This window comes from Microcaecilia unicolor, chromosome 8, assembly GCF_901765095.1.
Source record: "Microcaecilia unicolor chromosome 8, aMicUni1.1, whole genome shotgun sequence".
Taxonomy (NCBI): domain Eukaryota; kingdom Metazoa; phylum Chordata; class Amphibia; order Gymnophiona; family Siphonopidae; genus Microcaecilia; species Microcaecilia unicolor.
The window spans coordinates 28,373,240-28,392,956 of NC_044038.1; the positions used below are offsets into that span (position 1 = coordinate 28,373,240).

Sequence of the window (19,717 nt, forward strand, 5' to 3'; positions counted from 1 at the left end):
ACTGCCGCGAGGAGGTGAAAGGGGAGTGCTGCTGCCGCTGCGCGCGCAGGACACAGCTGACTCCGAGCCATTAGACAAAATGTGGGACTACAGGAAGTGATGCAGGGCCAAAATTCAGAGCAAGGGAACGCGAGACATGGTAAGTAATTTAAATGGGCAAAATAACCGCAAACAGTTTAGGGCGCCTGGGCTTGATTCATTCTCGTCTCCGCCGTAGTCTCTTGCAATTCTGCTGTGTGGAGGTTTCAGATTCTCTCTTCCTGTGGGGCTGCTGAGGCGAGTTCCCTCTAGTCTGTGGAAACGGGGACCGGGGGAAAAAGGCAAGAGCGCAGGCGTCGTGGTTTGTAGGAAACGATAAAGCCCTTCTTTGCCCCCCCCACTGTAGTCAGTCGTTCTGAACAAAATGGGGCTCTCTGTCTCTTCCATCAACAATTCTTTATCCTTGTACATTTCATCCCAGGGTGTTACTCCTGCAGGTCAAGACCATAACCCCCCACCCCTGACCTCCTGATTTGAAACGTGCGTTGAATGAATCTGTGAGGTGAGAGCTCAAGCTTCTCTGAACCCTGGGATAGGAAATAATGAGGTAACTGAGTTTAACTGTATGGGCCTTATTCAGAAAGAACCTTTTTCCCTGCCCTGTGTTTGTGGAGTTGACCAAACAAACCCCCGTGTGTCGTAAATATCTACCTTTGGAGAGCTTGACGTGTGGTTTTATTTTATTCGTTCTTTTGTGTATTTTAGTCCTTGTAAAAAGATGATCTGGGAGGTTGATTTCGACATATTTCACAGCAGAGAAACTATCCTGCCCACACTGGAGAGATGGCCTTATCTTGCTTCAGTGATTACTTCTTTTGCCTCTTACCACACTCGTATAGAACGTCACTTTCTTGTTGCATGACTTTTACGAAGATAAGTTTCTTATCTGTTATATAGGAATTCTAGTCATCTTAAAATTTTTTAGTCTAGTAGATTACGCTGTGATACCCAAACCCATAGTAATGTAGTACTTGACTTTCTTGCATTCATGAATTGTTTCTTGAAGGAGTCACAAACTTATTTCCTGTATAGTCAGAACTAGGTGTAAAGGAGTTTCCTTCCTATAATTAGGGCTTCTGATTCTAGGTGTGTGTTGTTTGGAATGTTACAGGTTTATTTTTATATTGGGATTTATTAATCGCCTTTTTGAAGAGATTCATCCAAGGTGGTGTACAGCAGGTACAGTTTAAAATAACACTTACAATTTTGTTATAGCATAACGATAGTAAAATGACCAATGAGCTAAACTTGAAAACAGCAAATTGAAACCTAATAATAGGACTACCATGACACAGGATCAAAAATATGCATGTTTAACAGAACTGAAATTCACCTCAATACTTACCCGCCTAATCACTTCCTTCTTTCCTTCCTTACTCAGTCTCTGCACATTACTAATTTTATCTGATATTCTAGAATGATATTGTCATAACAAACCTATGTAAGCCACATTGAGCCTGCAAATAGGTGGGAAAATGTGGTAAACTAATGCAATAAATAACTGAGATATAATATAATGTCAGCATAATACTAAGGAAATATCTAATAAGCACATAATTAGAACATTCAAATAATATTCCTATGATACTCATGTTTTTCTACAATACAGCTTGCCACATAGATGAAGGGCCAAGTGCAGATATATAGATGGGGACAAGATGGGTGGTGCAGAGTCAGTTAGGATAAATAGATAGGTGGCTAAACTAAAGACAAGTTCTTTGTACAGTTAAACAAGATATAAATAAGTTACAGTGTGTGTAGCAAGCTAGTCCAGGGGCAAAATGAGTGTTTAGTCAGCCACCCTATGTATTAAAGACTTGGGAGAAAAGCCAGATTTTTATCCACTTCCTGAAGTAGAGGTAGTCTTGAGTTTTATGTAGCCCCTTGGGGAGTAAATTCCAGAGAGTGGGGACTACTCCTGAGAAGGCTCGCTGGCGGGTATCACATCGTACAATTTGATGAGGGGACAGATAGTAATGCTCCTTGAGAGGATCTTAGAGGTCTCAAAGGTGTGTAAAAGGCTAACATTCTTACTCTGGCCCATTTTGTACCTTGCAGGGTCTTGAAAATTTAGCCCTGTAAGGTACTGGTAACCAATGTAATTTTTGCAGGAAGGATGTCTTATGGTCGTGCCGTTTGCAGCCTTCTATCAGTTGTGCTGTAGCATTCTGAATTGGAGCTGATGCAAACTGTTGTTGGTTTGACCAGTATACAGGGCATTACAGTAGTCTAGTCGTGATGTTATGGCATGGCCCACTGTGGTCAGACTCATCTTTTCAATATATGGAAAGAGATTTTGTAGCTGCCATAGGTGATAGAAACATTTTTAAAGGTTGTTTCAATTTGTGGGATCAGAGTGAGTGATTAGCAGTATCCCAAGATTCCTGAACTGTGATTTTAGGGGGAGTTCCTACTTCTCAAAATGTATTTTGAAGACAGGTATTTGTTCACCTGTTAGTTACTCAAATAATCTGTTTTGCTTGGGTTCAGGCAGAGTTTGTTGTTTGCCCATTCCTGAGTTGCGGTTAGGCAGGCAGACAGAGCTGTGGGTAGATCTGGTTCAATGGTTATGAGTATTGCATATCCTCTGCATAGATGTAGAATTTTGTGTCCATCGACTGAAGCAGCTCAGCCAGAGTGTAGATATTAAATAAAATGGGAGATAGTGTGGATCCCTGTGGCACCCCACAGTTCAGTGCCCAAGGTAATGATGTGCTGTTACTGAACAGAACTGATAGTTGTATGTCTGACAGGATTTGAACCATGTAAGTACTTCCGCTGCATGATGTTATAATTCAGTGTCGAAGGCTGCTGAGAAATCCAGCAACACTAGTATCGAGGCAGATCCCTTGTCATGGTTTCTGTGCTTCAAGCATGTCCTGGTCGAGTGAGTTCTCTTTTAGTAGGGGACGTGCCATAGTCTCTTTAGTGTTGTTGGCAGCTGCCCGTCCCAAGAGAGATGCTAACAGTTTTGGTGGCCCCCTACAGTGAGACCTAGGCTCGCTATCTGTGCTGGACAGGGATCAAGAGAGCAGGTTGTAGGCCATAGGTCTTTCAGGATTTTTTTTTCAAGTGCTTCCTCTGTGACCTGGTTGAATGAGTCCCAGATGGCTGGTCAAGGCAGGGAAGAGGGAGTGTTCTCTTCATTAGCTGGTTGGAGCTTTCATGGTATTGTCTGTAGGACCTGATGGAGACTTTTTTTACTTTTGTTGGCAAAGTATGTGGCAAAATCATTGCTGGTTAGTTGTGACTGGGAAGGCAGGTTCTGTTGTGGGGTTTGTAGTAAGCTGCTTACTATTTTAAATATTTGCTTGGTTGAATTTACAGCTTGAACTGTGCTTTTTTTTTTTTTTGTTACGTTTGTACCCCGCGCTTTCCCACTCATGGCGGGCTCAATGCGGCTTACGTGGCGCAATGGAGGGTTAAGTGACTTGCCCAGAGTCACAAGGAGCTGCCTGTGCCTGAAGTGGGAATCGAACTCAGTTCCTCAGTTCCCCAGGACCAAAGTCCACCACCTTAACCACTAGGCCACTCCTCCTCTAAATCCGGTATCTAATATCTAACAGGCACTTCTGTTCGCTAGAGACATAGATCAAATGACTGTATTTCACTCCTGTCATTTGCAGGATAGGAGAGGGAGATTCAGAGAAATATTGGTTTTTGGCTGTTAGTCTAGCGGTACATTGCCATGTGTTTCTTACAGTTGAGCCTGTCTTCATTTAGGTGAGATTTTTGCCATTTTCTTTCAAATTGACGTCCTTGACGCTTAAGGACCTGTAGTTCTGGGCAGAGCCATGAGGACCGTTTGATGAGCATAGGACCTTCTTTAGAAGGGCTGTTTTTTCTAATGCCATTGCTAAGCATGCATTGCAGATATCAACCTGTTCTGACACTGTCATCAACTTTTCATCCACATGGGGGTAGGACAAGGTCTCCAGGAAGTTATCAGCATTAGATTTAATGTCTCTGGTTGCCTTCCAAACTTTGATTTTTTTTTTTTTTTTTAATTTATGTAGTCCTTAATAGAAAATTTTGTTTAGAAAGTGATCAGCCCATGATAGGGGTGTTATCTCAATGCCACCAGCCTTGTGTTCAAAAATGTCGACCCCTTTGAAGAACACCAGCATATGGTCCTTTTCATGAATTGGAGATTGATCACCTGAATGAATCCTAGAGCTGCCATTATGTCGAGGAAGGCAGCAGTAGTGGTGTCTGGAGTTCAGTGTGTAGGTTAAAGTCTCCCATGTTCAGTAACAGTTCTTGCACAGATGATGCATTGTTGCAAGGTGCTTTGTAGACCACGAGCAGCCATATTGGTTCTTTATCTCTTTGCTGGATTAGGAGGCATTCTGACTCAAACAAGTGGGGGATGGAGACTCTGCGCAGTTTGACTGTCTCTCGGATCAGGACTGCCACCCCTCCACCCTGCTTACCTTGTCTTGGTTGGTGCAAGATAGTGAATTCTGTGGGCATAGTTCAGCCAGTAGTAGTACTCTGTTTTCATCCAGCCAAGTCTCCATTATTTCCCAGATGTCTAAGTGGTATTTACTGATGACATCATGGATCATAGGCCAATTTTTTATTGGCTGATCGGGCATTTACTAGGCCCAAGTTTCCAAGTATTGGTCTTAGTTGTGGTTGTAGTTATAATATTGGTGGTTACTTGATGGTGGTAGGTAGGTATTAGTGTGTGTATAGCTAGATAAGAGTTTTGCCTGTTTAATTTGTATCCTCTAAGTGATGGGGGAGTCTATTGTTTCTTCTTCCCCAGATTACTGGGTGTATAGCAGTTTAGTAAGCCAAAGCACATTCTTGTTTAAAGTAGGTAAGATTACAGAGCTCTCTAGCTATTCAGTATAACAAAAAGCCAGTTTGTCTTTGGCAGCAATTAACAGTGGAGTGTTAATTACGCAGACAGTGCTTGATGAAGGTCTAAGTCCCTTTGAAGTAAGTGTTGCTTCCTAGGAAAGCTGAGATTCTCTGATATGTAGTCAGTCAGGAGAACTGCTTATTCTGTTTATATTTTGTGCTTTTAAATCTTGAAACAAGGTAAAGTCTGGTATCTAATATCTAACAGGCACTTCTGTTCGCTAGAGACATAGATCAAATGACTGTATTTCACTCCTGTCATTTGCAGGATGGGAGAGGGAGATTCAGCTGGATATCAGAAATTTAGAGATAATATAAAAAGATATGAACTTCAACTTACGGAATTGCAGTCATGGTTTTATCATTTTGCAGTTTCTGATCCAGATGTCCTTTGATGATTCATTTTATGCAGATCACTGGAGGCTTTTTTATTTTAGATCCAGCTTAGATCGCAAGGAATGAGAAAGGTTGCTTGCTTGTAAAGTGTAAGGGGACAAAGTTGCTTTTATCCAGACAAAACAATGAAATTAACTAACCCCCTGTTTACTAAGCAGCGCGGCAGTGCCAACACAGCCCATTTCAAAGTGTAGGGGCTGTGTCGCCTTTAGCGCATGGCAGCTGCTAGCACCGCTTAGTAAACAGGGTGGTAAGTGAAGGAAAGAAAACTCAAAATAAACTCAGGACTGGTACCCCAACATAGACTGAACAGAAGTATGTAAAAATATGAGCAGTAAATAAACAAACAGTGTATTTAGCCTGAATTGTAGGAACCTGATGTGAACACATCATTTTTTATGCAGTTAGGTGCTTTCCCAAGGTTAGAAAACTGAAGGTTTATTGGTGTTCTTGTGTTACAAAGTTTTGTGGCTTTTTAGGTGGATTTCATTCAGTGACCCCTCCTGCCTTCTCCTAGCCTCAGCACCAACCCCATTGTACCTGGCACAGCAGCAGAAACCAATACCTTTGGTCCCACTACTCTCTGCTGCTACAGCTGGCACTGCAGGAGGATCTGATGTGCAATAACAGGAATTCTGTTGCTTACCAGCATGCAGGAAGTGCCTATTCTTGCCTTTTTAAGCCCTCCCTATGGGGCTGATGCTCAAAACTACCACTGGTTTTAACACGTGGTTAACGCTGGGTTTGTGCGTATGTTATACAGCACTGAATGGTTAGAGGAATCGAGCGCCAGTGTTAAAGTTCTTGTTAAAGATGGTTGCAAATTGTATTTAAATGGATCATAACAAGGTTGAAAGTATTCATTCCCAATGCACAAAAGAAATGATAGCCTGTAACGCTGAAAATTTACTGCCAGGTTATGGGCAGTGTAGAAGATCTTCAGGAGAAGATGTCTTGTGTAATTTCTAACATGAAAACTGTGGGTTTGGTCTTCTTTTGCAAGTGGAAGGAAGCCCGTGCAAATGTTAGTGCTGATGGTGATAAACGTGTGCAAGTCCAAGCAAAACCGAAAGAGTGTTTCTGCGCTTTTAAATATGAACCTTTCAAAAATTTAAAGTGCGAGCAATTTTTGTAAAGCTCATATTTAAAAGCGCAGAAGAACACTGTCAGTGCGTGCTTGCATTTCCAGATTTGTCTGGGCATGTGCACAAGAGCTGTGCTTACTGCATACCCTTTGTACGTGTGTTCCAGGCAGTGTCATTCTCTTGCTTTTGGTTTGTTAGCGCCAATTAACTAATCTAATCTAATCTGCAGCTTGTATACTGCACAAATCTCAGTTTGAGGTTCGAGACAGTTTACATATAAAGGGACTGCACAGAGCAGGAAGAACAGAAGTGCAAGGGAGGAAATGAATGATTATCCTTTACTAATCACAATCAGTGGTCACAGGTAGTCGGTTTGGTAGGGGGAATTGGAGGCAGTTGAACTAGTCCAATAATAGGGTTTACGCATATCATTTGCATAAGGTTTGTTTTTACGATTGCTTAGCTATTTTTCTGTGCTGTTGGGTTTTGCATTGTGGGCTTTAGCGCATGGCATTGAGCATCAGCCCCCCCACCACCACCACCCCAATGTCGGCCTCAACGGGACAGAGGATCAGTTTGTCATCTGGCACCTGCCTTCACAGCCAGATGACAGAATGTTGAGGAAGACCAATTTGGAGGGGGGGTAGGAGACAGGGATTTGGCGAATTTGGGGTTTCCGGTTATCCGTTGAAGGGGCCCTGTTTCCTCCTGGATCGCCGATTCTAGCTGTTGCCCACCGCCCGCATTCCTGTCCTGTTCGCAGGATCTGTTTACCTGCCTTAATGGGTCACTCCATGTCAAGTGGTCTGATTTCAGAGAAGTGCCCTGTTCGACCATCATGGATTTCGATGAAATTTTCTGTGAACATTCATACATGTCCCCAATGAACATTGGTAAAGTTTTACATTCGCCGATGCAATACTTGCTGACATATAGTCATCTGTGTGACCCCATACTGCAGCCTTCTATGGTATGACTCCGAGATTTCGGCAACTTTGAGACACTGTATCTCCGGCAATATTTTGTTGAGAGAAACAAAACTTGGCCATCTTGTACAACTTGTTGTGCTCTATTAAACAAAATAATAAAAAAATCTTAATGAGCGATTTCCATGAAGAAAATTTGGAGCAAACTTGGTCCGAAAAATTTGCGGCTCGAAAAAATTGTAAAGTTTGGCTTTTTATATCTCTGGAATTAAAGGTGTGATAAATGTGAAACTTTGCACACAACAACTTATCAACACAAGGTTTTTGAATATAAAGTTTCATTGTCCTAATATTTTCTATTTGTTAAATTGAGTGTATAAAGTTGATGATTTTTGCAAAAATGCCAAAAATAGGGTATTTTTAGCCCACTTTTACAAAAAAAGACCTTCTGGAAACTCTTTTTAATCATTTTCATTAGAGCATGTTTCAAACCCCTTATTAAAGTAGGGTTGGTTTTTCATCGCTGGCATATAAGACCCTAATGTGTCTCAGTGAGTCAAAACCTGATTTTGGACTCATTTTTTTTTCTTTTTGTTTTTTTTCTTTTCCTTGCCTACTTATTTGTTTAAATATTGTATTTATATTCCCTTCCCTTCTACCTCCGTTCCCTCTACCCTCTCTACTGTCATTGAATTTGTTTCTTTGGTTCATTGTAAGCCGCTTAGAGGCTGCTTTATGTGGTAAAAAGCGGGGTAGATCTAAATAAATAAATAATCATCATGGGAATTTTATCTACATAAGTACATAAGTAGTGCCATACTGGGAAAGACCAAAGGTCCATCTAGCCCAGCATCCTGTCACCGACAGTGGCCAATCCAGGTCAAGGGCACCTGGCACGCTCCCCAAACGTAAAAACATTCCAGACAAGTTATACCTAAAAATGCGGAATTTTTCCAAGTCCATTTAATAGCGGTCTATGGACTTGTCCTTTAGGAATCTATCTAACCCCTTTTTAAACTCCGTCAAGCTAACCGCCCGTACCACGTTCTCCGGCAACGAATTCCAGAGTCTAATTACACGTTGGGTGAAGAAAAATTTTCTCCGATTCGTTTTAAATTTACCACACTGTAGCTTCAACTCATGCCCTCTAGTCCTAGTATTTTTGGATAGCGTGAACAGTCGCTTCACATCCACCCGATCCATTCCACTCATTATTTTATACACTTCTATCATATCTCCCCTCAGCCGTCTCTTCTCCAAGCTGAAAAGCCCTAGCCTTCTCAGCCTCTCTTCGTAGGAAAGTCGTCCCATCCCCACTATCATTTTCGTCGCCCTTCGCTGTACCTTTTCCAATTCTACTAGGTTTTCCCGTTCTAAATAGGGCACACATACTATAAATATTCAGTAACTATGTATTTGGGAAAATGTGTAATTTTGGTTTTACCTTTTAACCAGGATTTGAAAGTGAAGCATTTGAACAAAAATTGGCAAGAATATTTATTTAAAATGTGTCGGTACAACCTGCAGGTAACCTGGTCTAGCAGTTTGGATTTCAGTCTTCCTAAATCCTTTTTTGCTAATGATACCATATAGTTTGTGTTGGTTGCTACAACAAAATAGGTATCTTAGCAAGGTTGTTTCCACCTTAAATTATTGCTGGGTTGTTTTTTTTTGGGGGGGGGGGGGGGAGTAGGGCTTATAGAACAGTCTGCTTTCTGTATTGTGAAAAACTTGTAAAGTTGATTTTTGTAGGTAGCAGTTTACAAGAATAGAAAGTTCTGTCTTATATAACAAAATTAGAACTGTAGGTGGCTGATGGGAAACTAGAATAATCAAAAAATATTTTAAACTGCCAAGAGTGCAATAATATATCACAAAAACACTAAGTATCACTCCTTTTATACAATCTATAGGTGGGCGCAAGACCTCGATCAAACATAAGAAATATATAAATAAAATAGCCTCAACAGCCCAGGTTCCCTGGGCTGTTGAGGCTATTTTATTTATATATTTCTTATGTTTGATCGAGGTCTTGCACCCACCTATAGATTGTATAAAAGGAGTGATACTTAGTGTTTTTGTGATGGGAAACTAGAAAAATATTTATATTAAGTGATCATATTTTTGTGGACAAATTAGATGTGTAATGTTAGTATATGCTTGTAAAATTAGTTTAAAAAAAGTAATTTTGAGTAGAGGCAAGTACTTTCTACTGTTTCAGTAAGGCTGCTAAAGGGCTAAAAATCTGTGTTAAATACTGTAAATTTTTTTTTTTGTTTTTTATAAAATGTATGTTGTATATATTTTTCACTTAAGATGTAATAAAGTAATGAGATGCATAGTGAACAGTACTTTAAAATTTGTGCTGAATCCAAGTAAAATGCATTAACATGGAACTAGTCTCCCTCCCCCCCCCCCCCCACTAAGCCCCAATCACATGTTGTCCCCTATGTATTGCCAATATCCTATATAGATCAGTGGGGTAGTAATCAAGTTGATGTTAGGTGAAGGTGTATAGGGACTTCTGGGGACTCAGACTCAAGGCTCCCCCAATCAGGACTTCTGTCTCCAAGGGTCCTCAATGACCTCCAATCTTTGGCTGTTTTGTTTTTAAATTTTAGTTAACTTCCTGTTAAAGGCAGTTGAAAGTTAAAGCTTCATCTCAGGGGTTGAAATAGTTTTAGTGCTAAATTGTAAGTGTTAAAAAAACGCACGTTTTTTTTTTTTTTGGCTCACTTTTTCCTATACTGGAAGTACATCCATATTGGGGGGGGGGGGGTGGTCAGGGTAGGATTAACCCTTTGGTGTGGTGGATCCTAGGCAAAGATTTCATTCTTGACCCTCCTCCCCCCTTTTGAAATATACACATGTTTTTAAAACTGATTCTTCCAAATCCCCCTCCCAGTCATGATTCTGATTGGGAACAGAGGGGGAAGCAACAATTAAGAAGTGCTGCTCACAGACCTTGTCAATTGGAGGATAATACACTGAGGTTTGAGAGAAGATAGATTTCTGAGGGCAGTTCTTGTCTTCTCCCCTCAGCCGCTGAATTACTAGGGCAAAAATCTACGTTGAGAGCCATTGAATTAACATATTTCAGAAGGGCTTTTCCTAAACATTTGGGACCTAGGCAGATGCCTAGTTTGCCTGTGCCTTAATCCTGCCTCGATGATGATCATAACATGTATTAGCATGCAAAATATACTAAAATAGATCACTCCTTCACTTCTTAGTTAACATACATTTTTGTGTGCTCATATAAAATTTAGGACTCCTTTTACAAAGCTGCACTATTTTTATTTTATTTATTTCCCACTCATGGCAGGCTCAATGCGGCAGGCAGTGGAGAGTCACAAGGAGCTGCCTTTGCCGGGAATCGAACTCAGTTCCTCAGGACCAAAGTCCACCACCTTAACCACTAGGCCACAGCAGCAAATGTTAAGAAGCCCATAGGAATTGAATGGGCTTTGTCGTATTTTTCACAGCTTTGTAAAAGGAACCCTTAATAAGTTGTAGTGCATGAATATTGGCACTATACGGTTATAAACTACATTAAGGGGCCCTTTGCTAAGCTGTGGTAAGTGTTAGCATGTGCTTATTGCAGCTTAAAATAGCTTATCACAGGGCACTCTCAGGAGTCCTGTGGTAATTTCCTGATCTACATGCGCAAAAACTGCATCCTAAAAATACTTCTTACAGAGGAGGCATGATGGCAGCTCTAGTAGTTATGTTTTTGGTATAGTCTACAAAAAGACAAATGTTTGCTGATAACATTTTCACAATGTTAGTTTTTTTTAAAGGAACCAAATTGATAACTAATCCCTGTGGCACACCATGCCCCTTCCTTCAGCATGAATTGCATTTACAACTGTCCTTTGTCTTCCACCTATCCAGTTTATAACCCAGCAAGGGTGTCCAGTGAATGGGGAAAAGGGTTGGAAGGGAGACTAAGGTGATACTTTTGTTTTTGGACTAATCACCTTATTTTCTTTTTTTGGTTTATTTCTATTTATTACCTTTTAAAGTGGACTAACATCAGCAGCAACATCACTTTTTATAAGGCTTCAGATTCTCAGTTTTAACTGATAAAATGCTGATAATGTTCCTTATGCAAATTAATTGATAGGTGTTAAAACACCAGAAAAATACCATTTCTCCTAGTACTCTCTTATGCCTCCCCTTGGCTTAGCTTGGCTCGGCTCCTCCTCCATTCAGTTTTTGTGCTTTTTCTGTGCTGATGTCTCCTAAGTAATAGGGAGGTGTGGTAGCCGTGTTAGTCCACTCTTAAAGGTTATCAATAGAAATCAAACAAAATAAAACATGGAAAAGAAAATAAGATGATACCTTTTTTATTGGACATAACTTCATATCAATGAAATGCTTTGATGTCCCCATGCATACCCCCACCCTCCCACTCTGTCAGACTGTCAAAGTAATGCTTTGATGTTTCTCTTATATATACTACCTGCTACCACATTTGCTTATTTCCGATCTGACGAAGAAGGGCAACCTTCGAAAGCTAATCAAGAAATGTATAAAGTTATGTCCAATAAAAAAGGTATCATCTTATTTTCTTTTCCATGTTTTATTTTATTTATTGAACTCCTAAGTAATACAAACTTGCGTATTTGATTCTACCAGAAATGGTACCCATTATTAGTATATGTAATGTGAAAACAAGCAATTTTTGTACCCATTTTAAAAAACAAAAACCCAAAATACACACACACACACTGCACGTCAGACAAGTGCATGCTCTGTTTAACTGCATGCGGTACTTTGGTCCCGTTTTTGGCGCTATCAATTTCTATGGGGTCAAACTTCGGTTTAGCGCACCACTGATAAGTGCAAGCTTCGCTTATATGCATGGTTTAAGACCGCTCCTCCGCAGGAAAGACTCCGCATAAGCGCACGCACGGAATATGGAAGGTGATTGGCACGTGACAAAGGGGCGGTTAATTTGAAATCTCATTGGTTAACTGCCACAGGCAGAATAAGCGAAAGAAAGTTGTTGAGTGTACACTGGAGTCGTCGTCATTGCGCAACTGTAAGACTTTAACACTGGCTGAACGAATAGAAGTTCTTACACAAAGTCAAGCATCTATTGCTAAAGAATATGGTGTCAATCCCAGTCAAATTTCACGTATCTTCTTGAAGCAGACTGACAAAACAATACGAATCCACACCGGAAACGAAAATGGGTGGGAAAAGCTGAGGATGTAGAAGATGCTTTTCTTCGGTGGTTTTCTCAAGTCAGGAGCAGACAGTTTCCTGTCAGTGGTCCACTGCTTATGGAGAAGCTAATCAGCTAGCTCAAAGTCTTGGACTAACTGAATTCAAAGCCACTGTTGGATGGTTGGAAAGATGGAAGGAGAGGAACAACATAAAATTCAAGAAACAGCATAAAACAAGACGCTGATGACTTTGGTGCTGAAAATTGGGTTCTTTCAGTTCTTCCTACCATCTTGAACGAGTGCACCTCGTGACATTTTCAGTGCTGACGAAAACGGTCTCTACTGGTGAGCGATTTCTTATGGAACACTTGCGTTCAAACAAGCCGAAAGTACAGGAAGTAAAACGTTGAAGGACCGACTGATGATCCTCCTTTGCTGCAATATGGATGGGAGTGAGAAGTTGGAACCACTCGTCAGTGGAAAGAGCAAACAGCCCCGTTGCTTCAAGAATTTTAAGCGACTTCCTGTGTCATACGAGGCTAACGCAAATTCATGGATGACTGGGGAAATTTGGCAGCAGTGGCTAAAGAAGTTAGACACTAGAATGCGGGCACAAAAGCGTCAGATTTTGTTGCTTTGTGATAATTGTGCTGCACACGGTGATGTCAGGCTGTCTAACGTCAAGGTGGTCTTCCTGCCACCAAACACTACCTCTCTGATCCAACCTATGGATCAGGGCATAATAGCCAATTTCAAAAAAAACATCGGGCTCTTGTGCTACGTTGTCTGAGCGTTATGGATGACCAGACTGGCAAGGATAAATGTGCTGTTGAACTGGCTCGTAATCTATCACTGTTGGATTCCCTACATATGCAGAAAGAAGCCTGGAATCGTGTTACACAGGCAACCATTGTGAACCGCTACAAGCGAGCAAGGATGTGGAGATGGACGAATCAGATGCAGCTGTTGCAAACGCGTCAGATGACCAGGCTATTGACATCCCAGCCGGTGTTACTGAAGAGGAGTTTCATCACTACGTAGCTGTTGATTACGCTCTACAAACAGCTGACAGCACTGATGTCGAGATAAGCGCCTACACGCAGGCAACAGCTGATGATGAAACAGATGATATGTGCAGCGAGGCACATGCTGACAAAATTCAACAACCTCCTGTCACTTTTGCAAGAGCGCTGGAGAGTCTCAGCACTGTATGGGCCTATCTGGAGGCCACTGGATGTCAGTGCTATGACAGTTTTTACCGTCTGGCAGACATAGTCTATGGAACTCACAGACACAATAGTGTACAGAGGACTATGACTGATTACTTCAAGTAAGCCTAACGTCAGTTAACGGAGACTGTATAACGTCAGTTAACGGAGACTGTATACTGAACGTATAATAAACAGTACTGTACATATGTTTATCAGATGTCAAACTTCTTTGGGTCACAACGGTTGTGTACGCTCCGGTTAACTTCATGTATTTCTTTGGTCCCAGACCTTTGCACTTAAGCAGATTGGACTGTATAAATGCATATGTGTATTGCATTTGTATCCCACATTTTCCCACCTCTTTGCAGGCTCAATGTGGCTTACAATACATCATGAATGGTAGAAATACATAAGAGAACAGATATTTAGTATTACAGAAGGATCTTGGGTAATATGTATTTGTCGCACCAGAGAGCTCTTCCGCACACTTGTTCACTGGTTAGTTCTCTCTCACCTTTACTGCAGCGGGATTTACGCAGGCTGCCAGGAGCAACTACTTCGAAAGTTCCAGACTGCCCAGAACACTGCTGCAAGACTCATCCTGGGCAAATCGCGCATGGTTCCCGCGCAACCTCTACGTCTCAATCTGCACTGGCTCCCAGTTAGAGAGCGAATCGCTTTCAAGCTCTGCACCTTAACACATAAAATTATCTACGGTCTAGCTCCGGAATACATGATTCCTCTAATAGACCCCCCACCTAGAAATGCCATCAACACAGCCCGCACTTATCTCCAACTTCATTATCCGTCTTGCCGGGGTGTCAAATACAAGCATCTTTTTGCCTCTACTTTTCACTACTCCAGCCCGAAGACTTGGAATGCTTTACCTCTGAACCTAAAATCTCAATCTGATCATCACCTTTTCAAGAAGATGTTGAAAACGTTCCTTTTTGAAAAAATTTACTCCATTAGTAATTCTGCTTATTAGTCACCCTAATTGTTTTTAGTGTTCTCTCCTTATTCTGCTGTAAAATTCATGTTTTGTACTTCTCTACTTCTGTAATTCATGTAAACCACATTGTGCCTGCAATTGTGGGAAACTGTGGGGTATAAATGAACCATAAATAAATATTATAATGATAGAAACATGATAGTAGTATGACAAGCAGATATGATAAGACAATTCTAGATGTATGTGGAGGAGTTCGCATTTGTTGATCTTTGTGGTATGCCTTGTTAAAGAGATGGGTCTTCAGTAGTTTGCGGAAGTTTGTTAGTTCGTAAATCGTTTTTAAGTTGTGCCGCAGCGCGTTCCAGTATTGTGTGCTCAGGTATGAAAAGGTTGACGCATGTGTTAGTTTGTATTTTAGATCTTTACAGTTGGGGAAGTGAAGATTTAGAAATGTGCGGGATGATTTTTTAGCATTCCTGGGTGGTAGGTCTGACATGTAGGCTGGGGCATCTCCATGAATGATTTTATAAACTAGGGAGCATATTTTGAACATGATACTTTCTTTAAGTGGGAGCCAGTGTAGCTTTTGTAATATATGTGTGTGTATGTATGTATATATATATGTATATATATATATATCTCTATATATAAAAGGCAACACCAACGTTCTATGAAGCCTCCAGCCGGAAGTGTGAAGGGGGCGAGATATCCGGTTTCCCTATGAGTGTCTGCCCCGCCCTCTCTGTAACACAGTCAGTGAAGGAAAACAGCAGAGCACGAAATCAAATCGCTGGCTCTGTAACGGTGAAGGACTCAGAGGGGGGAGGGGAGAGAGGCCAGAGGGCAGGGACACACACACTCCCACATGCACACAGAAGAAAACATTGCTAGCCCCCGTTTCATTTGCATCAGAAACAGGGCTTTTTTACTAGTATATATATATGACGTCAAAAATTACAGCTCTGCATAGGTGATTTATAAAATAGAGCATCTATGTACATATCAATTTTATCTTATGCACATTGTTTAAACAAAAATGCATTGCAATATCATGTCCTAACGTGTGTGCCTGTAGTTCTCGCTGTATATTGGACATATACCTGTAATCTCAAATGATTCAATTTAGCACAAGTTTGAAACTTGTGAGCAATAGTGCCAGTATCATTGTAATCTGCTCGTGATACCTGTGAGACTGTTCTAATGTGTTGGTTACATTAGGGTAAAGAGTCACGGATTTGGTACACCGCCTTTCTGTGGTACAGCCAAAGTGGTTTACATTTATTATATGCAGGTACTTTCTCTGTCCCTAGTGGGCTCGCAATCTAAATTTGTATCTGAGGCAATAGAAGGTTAATTGACAAGGAACTCCAGTGGGATTTGAACCAGGCTTCCCCGGTTCTCAATCCACTGCATTAACTATTAGGCTACTCTTCTGCTCCCTGTGTTATGTAGTGTTTCAGCTGAGTGAGTGATGGCAATGTCAAATGTATTGCTAGTGGAAGCAGTTGATTTTATTAATTGGGTAGTGTTTATATGACTCAAATATTGCCCAAAAAGGTAACTGTTTTGAAATAGCTTTTAAATCTTGAACCTGGCTTTTCTGAATTCCTTTTCTTTTTAACCATGTGCTCTATAAAACTGAGAACTTTTTTTGGTTTTGACTCCATTTTAAGCTCTCTGTGTATCGGGGCAAAACTAGATATATAGCATATCTTTTCTAAGGAGACTTGACTGACTTGTTTTTCTTGAAGATGTTCTGGTAAAGCACAGCTGGAAGTTTTCATGAGAAACTTCAGCTTCCTTAGCGTCCCTCCGGACCGGCCCAGGGTTGGACTTATGGGATGTGCACACCTTCCAGCAGGTGGAGACTGAGAAACTTCTGACACTAGAGAGCCAATAAGAGCCCTGGCCATGTGACCCTAGCCTCAGTATCGAGAAACTTCAACTTATACATAATATAAAGATCAAGGTCCATTCATTTGTACCCTGATTTGGGGGATACAACTTTTCGTAAAAAAATGCCAGTGTGTACCCGTAAACCTTAAATTCTGGGTAGGAAAGTGTAGATCATTGATGTGATTTATATGGTTGCTGTCTTGCAATACAATTCTGTTATTAGAAGGGGATGTAAAAAATATAAAGGGGTGTTATCAGATTTGAGCTAAACCAGACTTAATAAAATCTTGTTTGCAAAGCATTCGTTAAACATAAACCTTGTGGCATTTCTCTGACCCTTTCAGTTCCACCAACCACTTTTCTTTTTTTCTTTTGGACTTTTCTCAGATCTTTGGAAACTATTTGAAAACATTATATACTTGTAAAAGGTCTGATTTTATTTTTTTAATTAGCTTGGTAAATATTTTCCCTATACTCTCCTTCCTGCAAACCTTTTTTTGCAGCAAATATGAGACATAGTTTTATTAAGCTAGTCTACTGTAGATTGCCCCAGGGAGCTATTGGTATGCTAGTAACCCAACCAGTCTAGAGTTGGTCTTCATGAGTGTGAATTTGAAATGCTGAATAAAATCTCTATTTTGAGATAAAATGTTGTAAGTAAATGCTGGATTGCAAAAAATATAAAACGGAACAATTTCTGAATGGATTCCTACTTTCTTTCAGGGTGGAAACAGAAAATGTGGGTAGCCAGCTGAAAATGACCAGTGCAGTCAAATGGCTTTTCCATTTTTACATCCCTACTTTGAACACATCCAGTCTTTCTTCCTATTTTATTTTTCATTTCAGCCATAGAGGAAGGGTTAGGGGAAGTGAAATTTTGAGAGAAAAATGAGAATTTGCTTATCCTGCTAGACCAGCCCAGATGAGTGGGTTATTCCTTCTACCAGCAGATGGAGATAGTAAAAGTGTAAAGTGTCATGGATATGATATACTGCCATGCTGTGGGCAGTGAAAATGAAGTGACTTGCCCAGGGTCACAAGAACCTGCAGTGATCTTATCACAGGTGTAAGGTGTGGTGCTGATGGTTGTTAAAACATGGGTGACTCCTTGCCCTTACCTCAGCTCTTAGGTTTCAGAGCCCAAGGTGTGTTTAAGGAAATAAACACATAACACAAGTTACTTACAAGTTCAAAATAATAGCTAAAGCTTTAGAAAAAACCATCATGCAGCTGCAAATCAAGCAGCTTTGCTAGACAGGCTTCTAACCCCTATTTCAGCTAAACTGTTTTTATTAGGAATTTGCAGGATACAGATATGTCACTTGGCATGATAAGATAATTGGCATGCAATACTTATTTATCTTCTCAGTCCCTTTCTGTTACATTAACAGGTACACCATATCTTTTTGGCCCACAGATATCCTCTTTTGGCTAAGCTACTTCACTTAGCTCAGTTTCCTTCATGTCTTAGGTTTCAAGGCCTTTGATAGTACATTTGGTTCAACAGAATTATCCTCAGCCAGATATTCACAGCTCATACCCTTCAAAGCTTTTGTTTTTAGCTTCAGAGGAACTAACAGTTTCTCTTCATTATATGACTGACAGACTTTCCACTTCTCCCTCATTTCCTACCGGACCCCAAGTCTCCAGTTCTTCTGGGTTCCCCCCCTCCCCAAACCAAGGGCCCTTACAACAGTGCAGCCATGGAACTTGCCAGTATTTCCTCCAACAGATGGTGCAACAAGAGAATATTGTTTTGGCCAAGCTTGACTCTTAAGGGCACAGTCTACAGCCAGTTGCCTCATGGCCATAAGAGTTCTCAGGGATTGTCATCCAGATTCTTCCTGCTTGAGCATTGAGGGCTTCTTTCCTCTGCCATGAACCTTGACCCACAGGCTTTGCCTTGGTATGGCTGGATGGGCAGGGATTCCATGGGCCCTCTGGCAGTGGATGGGGAGCAATCATTCCTCCTCCCTCCAAGATTTTGGTTTCAGGTTTCTAGTCCACAGCCTTGGTCCTGGTAGAGGAAGTTTTTTTTTGTCCAGCGAGTGATAGAGACATTTGGAAGACCATTTATAGGTTAACCTTCTAGCTGCCAGTAGCTTTTCTTTTCTTTTTTTTTATGTGGGGATGAAGATCCACTTTTTCCTTGCTGTCCCTTGGTCAAGGAGAGTGTGGCAAGAGATGTAAAGGGGCTGTTCATGTGTTCTACGCCGGTCAGCACCATGTGAAGGTCCGTCTTTATCCTTCTTGCTGTAGGGTAAAAGTGCTTCTTGTGAGCTGTCCCCAGTAGCTTTTCTCTCATGTTAATGGTGTGGTCTAGTGCAGTGTTTCCCAAGTCCAGTCCTGGAGTACCCCTTGCAAGTCAGGTTTTCAGGATATCCACAATGAATATGCATGAAAGAGGTTGCATATAATGGAGGCAGTGCATGCAAATCAGGTTCATGCATATTCATTGTGGATATCCCAAAAATCTGACTGGCAGGGGGTACTCCAGGACTGGACTTAGAGAAACACTAGTCTAGTGGATATCAATTGGCTGGGAAGCTAGGAAAATCATTTTCACCATCCATTTGCTTTTGGTAAAAATCAGATGACAAGGGTGGATCGCCCTGGCCTAGAGACTGAGATTGACAGGTGACATGTCAAAAAGGCTTCAGATGGAAGCAAGAGAAAAATGCTTAATTTTGTCGCCTCTGAAATGATATTGACTAGAGTATTAGGACAGTTTTAAAAGTAATTTGCCCTGGTATTTAGTAACCTAGGTAAATTCCCCAGACTGAAAATTTGTTCCACTTAGTATACACATGGTACACTTGTAGCAATGGACTGTTTTAGCTCATTTTTGAAAGAGAAACTCCTATATCAGGCCTTGAGAAATTTTTCTTTGATTTTAGGAGCCAGCCACTGAGATCTCTCACAATGCCTCCTCTCTCCCAAGGTCTACCACAGCTATTTTAGGGCATGAGTTACTAAGACTGGTTTCCCACTTTCTGTCTATGGTTAAAAAAAAAAAAAAATCTTAATTGGGCCCTTAAATATTGCACTTCATAGTACCAGCAGAAGCCTTGGCCTCTTCCTTTTTGTCTAGACAAGGTTGGGGTATGTCCATCCACTAGTGGAAGGAGACAAAAAAAAAATAGTTCCAAGTAATTTGCTCCCTTAAAGG

The 19,717-nt window shown here is 41.0% G+C and overlaps 1 protein-coding gene across 3 annotated transcripts in view; it reads left to right on the forward strand.

Moving 5' to 3' along the window:
- The first annotated feature begins 11 nt into the window (after positions 1-11).
- The window catches only part of DCUN1D3 (defective in cullin neddylation 1 domain containing 3), a 50,187-nt gene continuing 30,481 nt past the window's right edge, over positions 12-19,717 (forward strand). Inside the window, exon 1 of one of the 3 annotated variants that reach the window (XM_030212434.1) lies at positions 12-139. The gene's annotated coding sequence lies outside the window, so the exon portion shown is untranslated. Of the gene's footprint in view, positions 140-408; positions 587-19,717 lie in introns of those variants that run through there. The other 2 variants (XM_030212431.1, XM_030212433.1) reach the window with 2 other exon arrangements.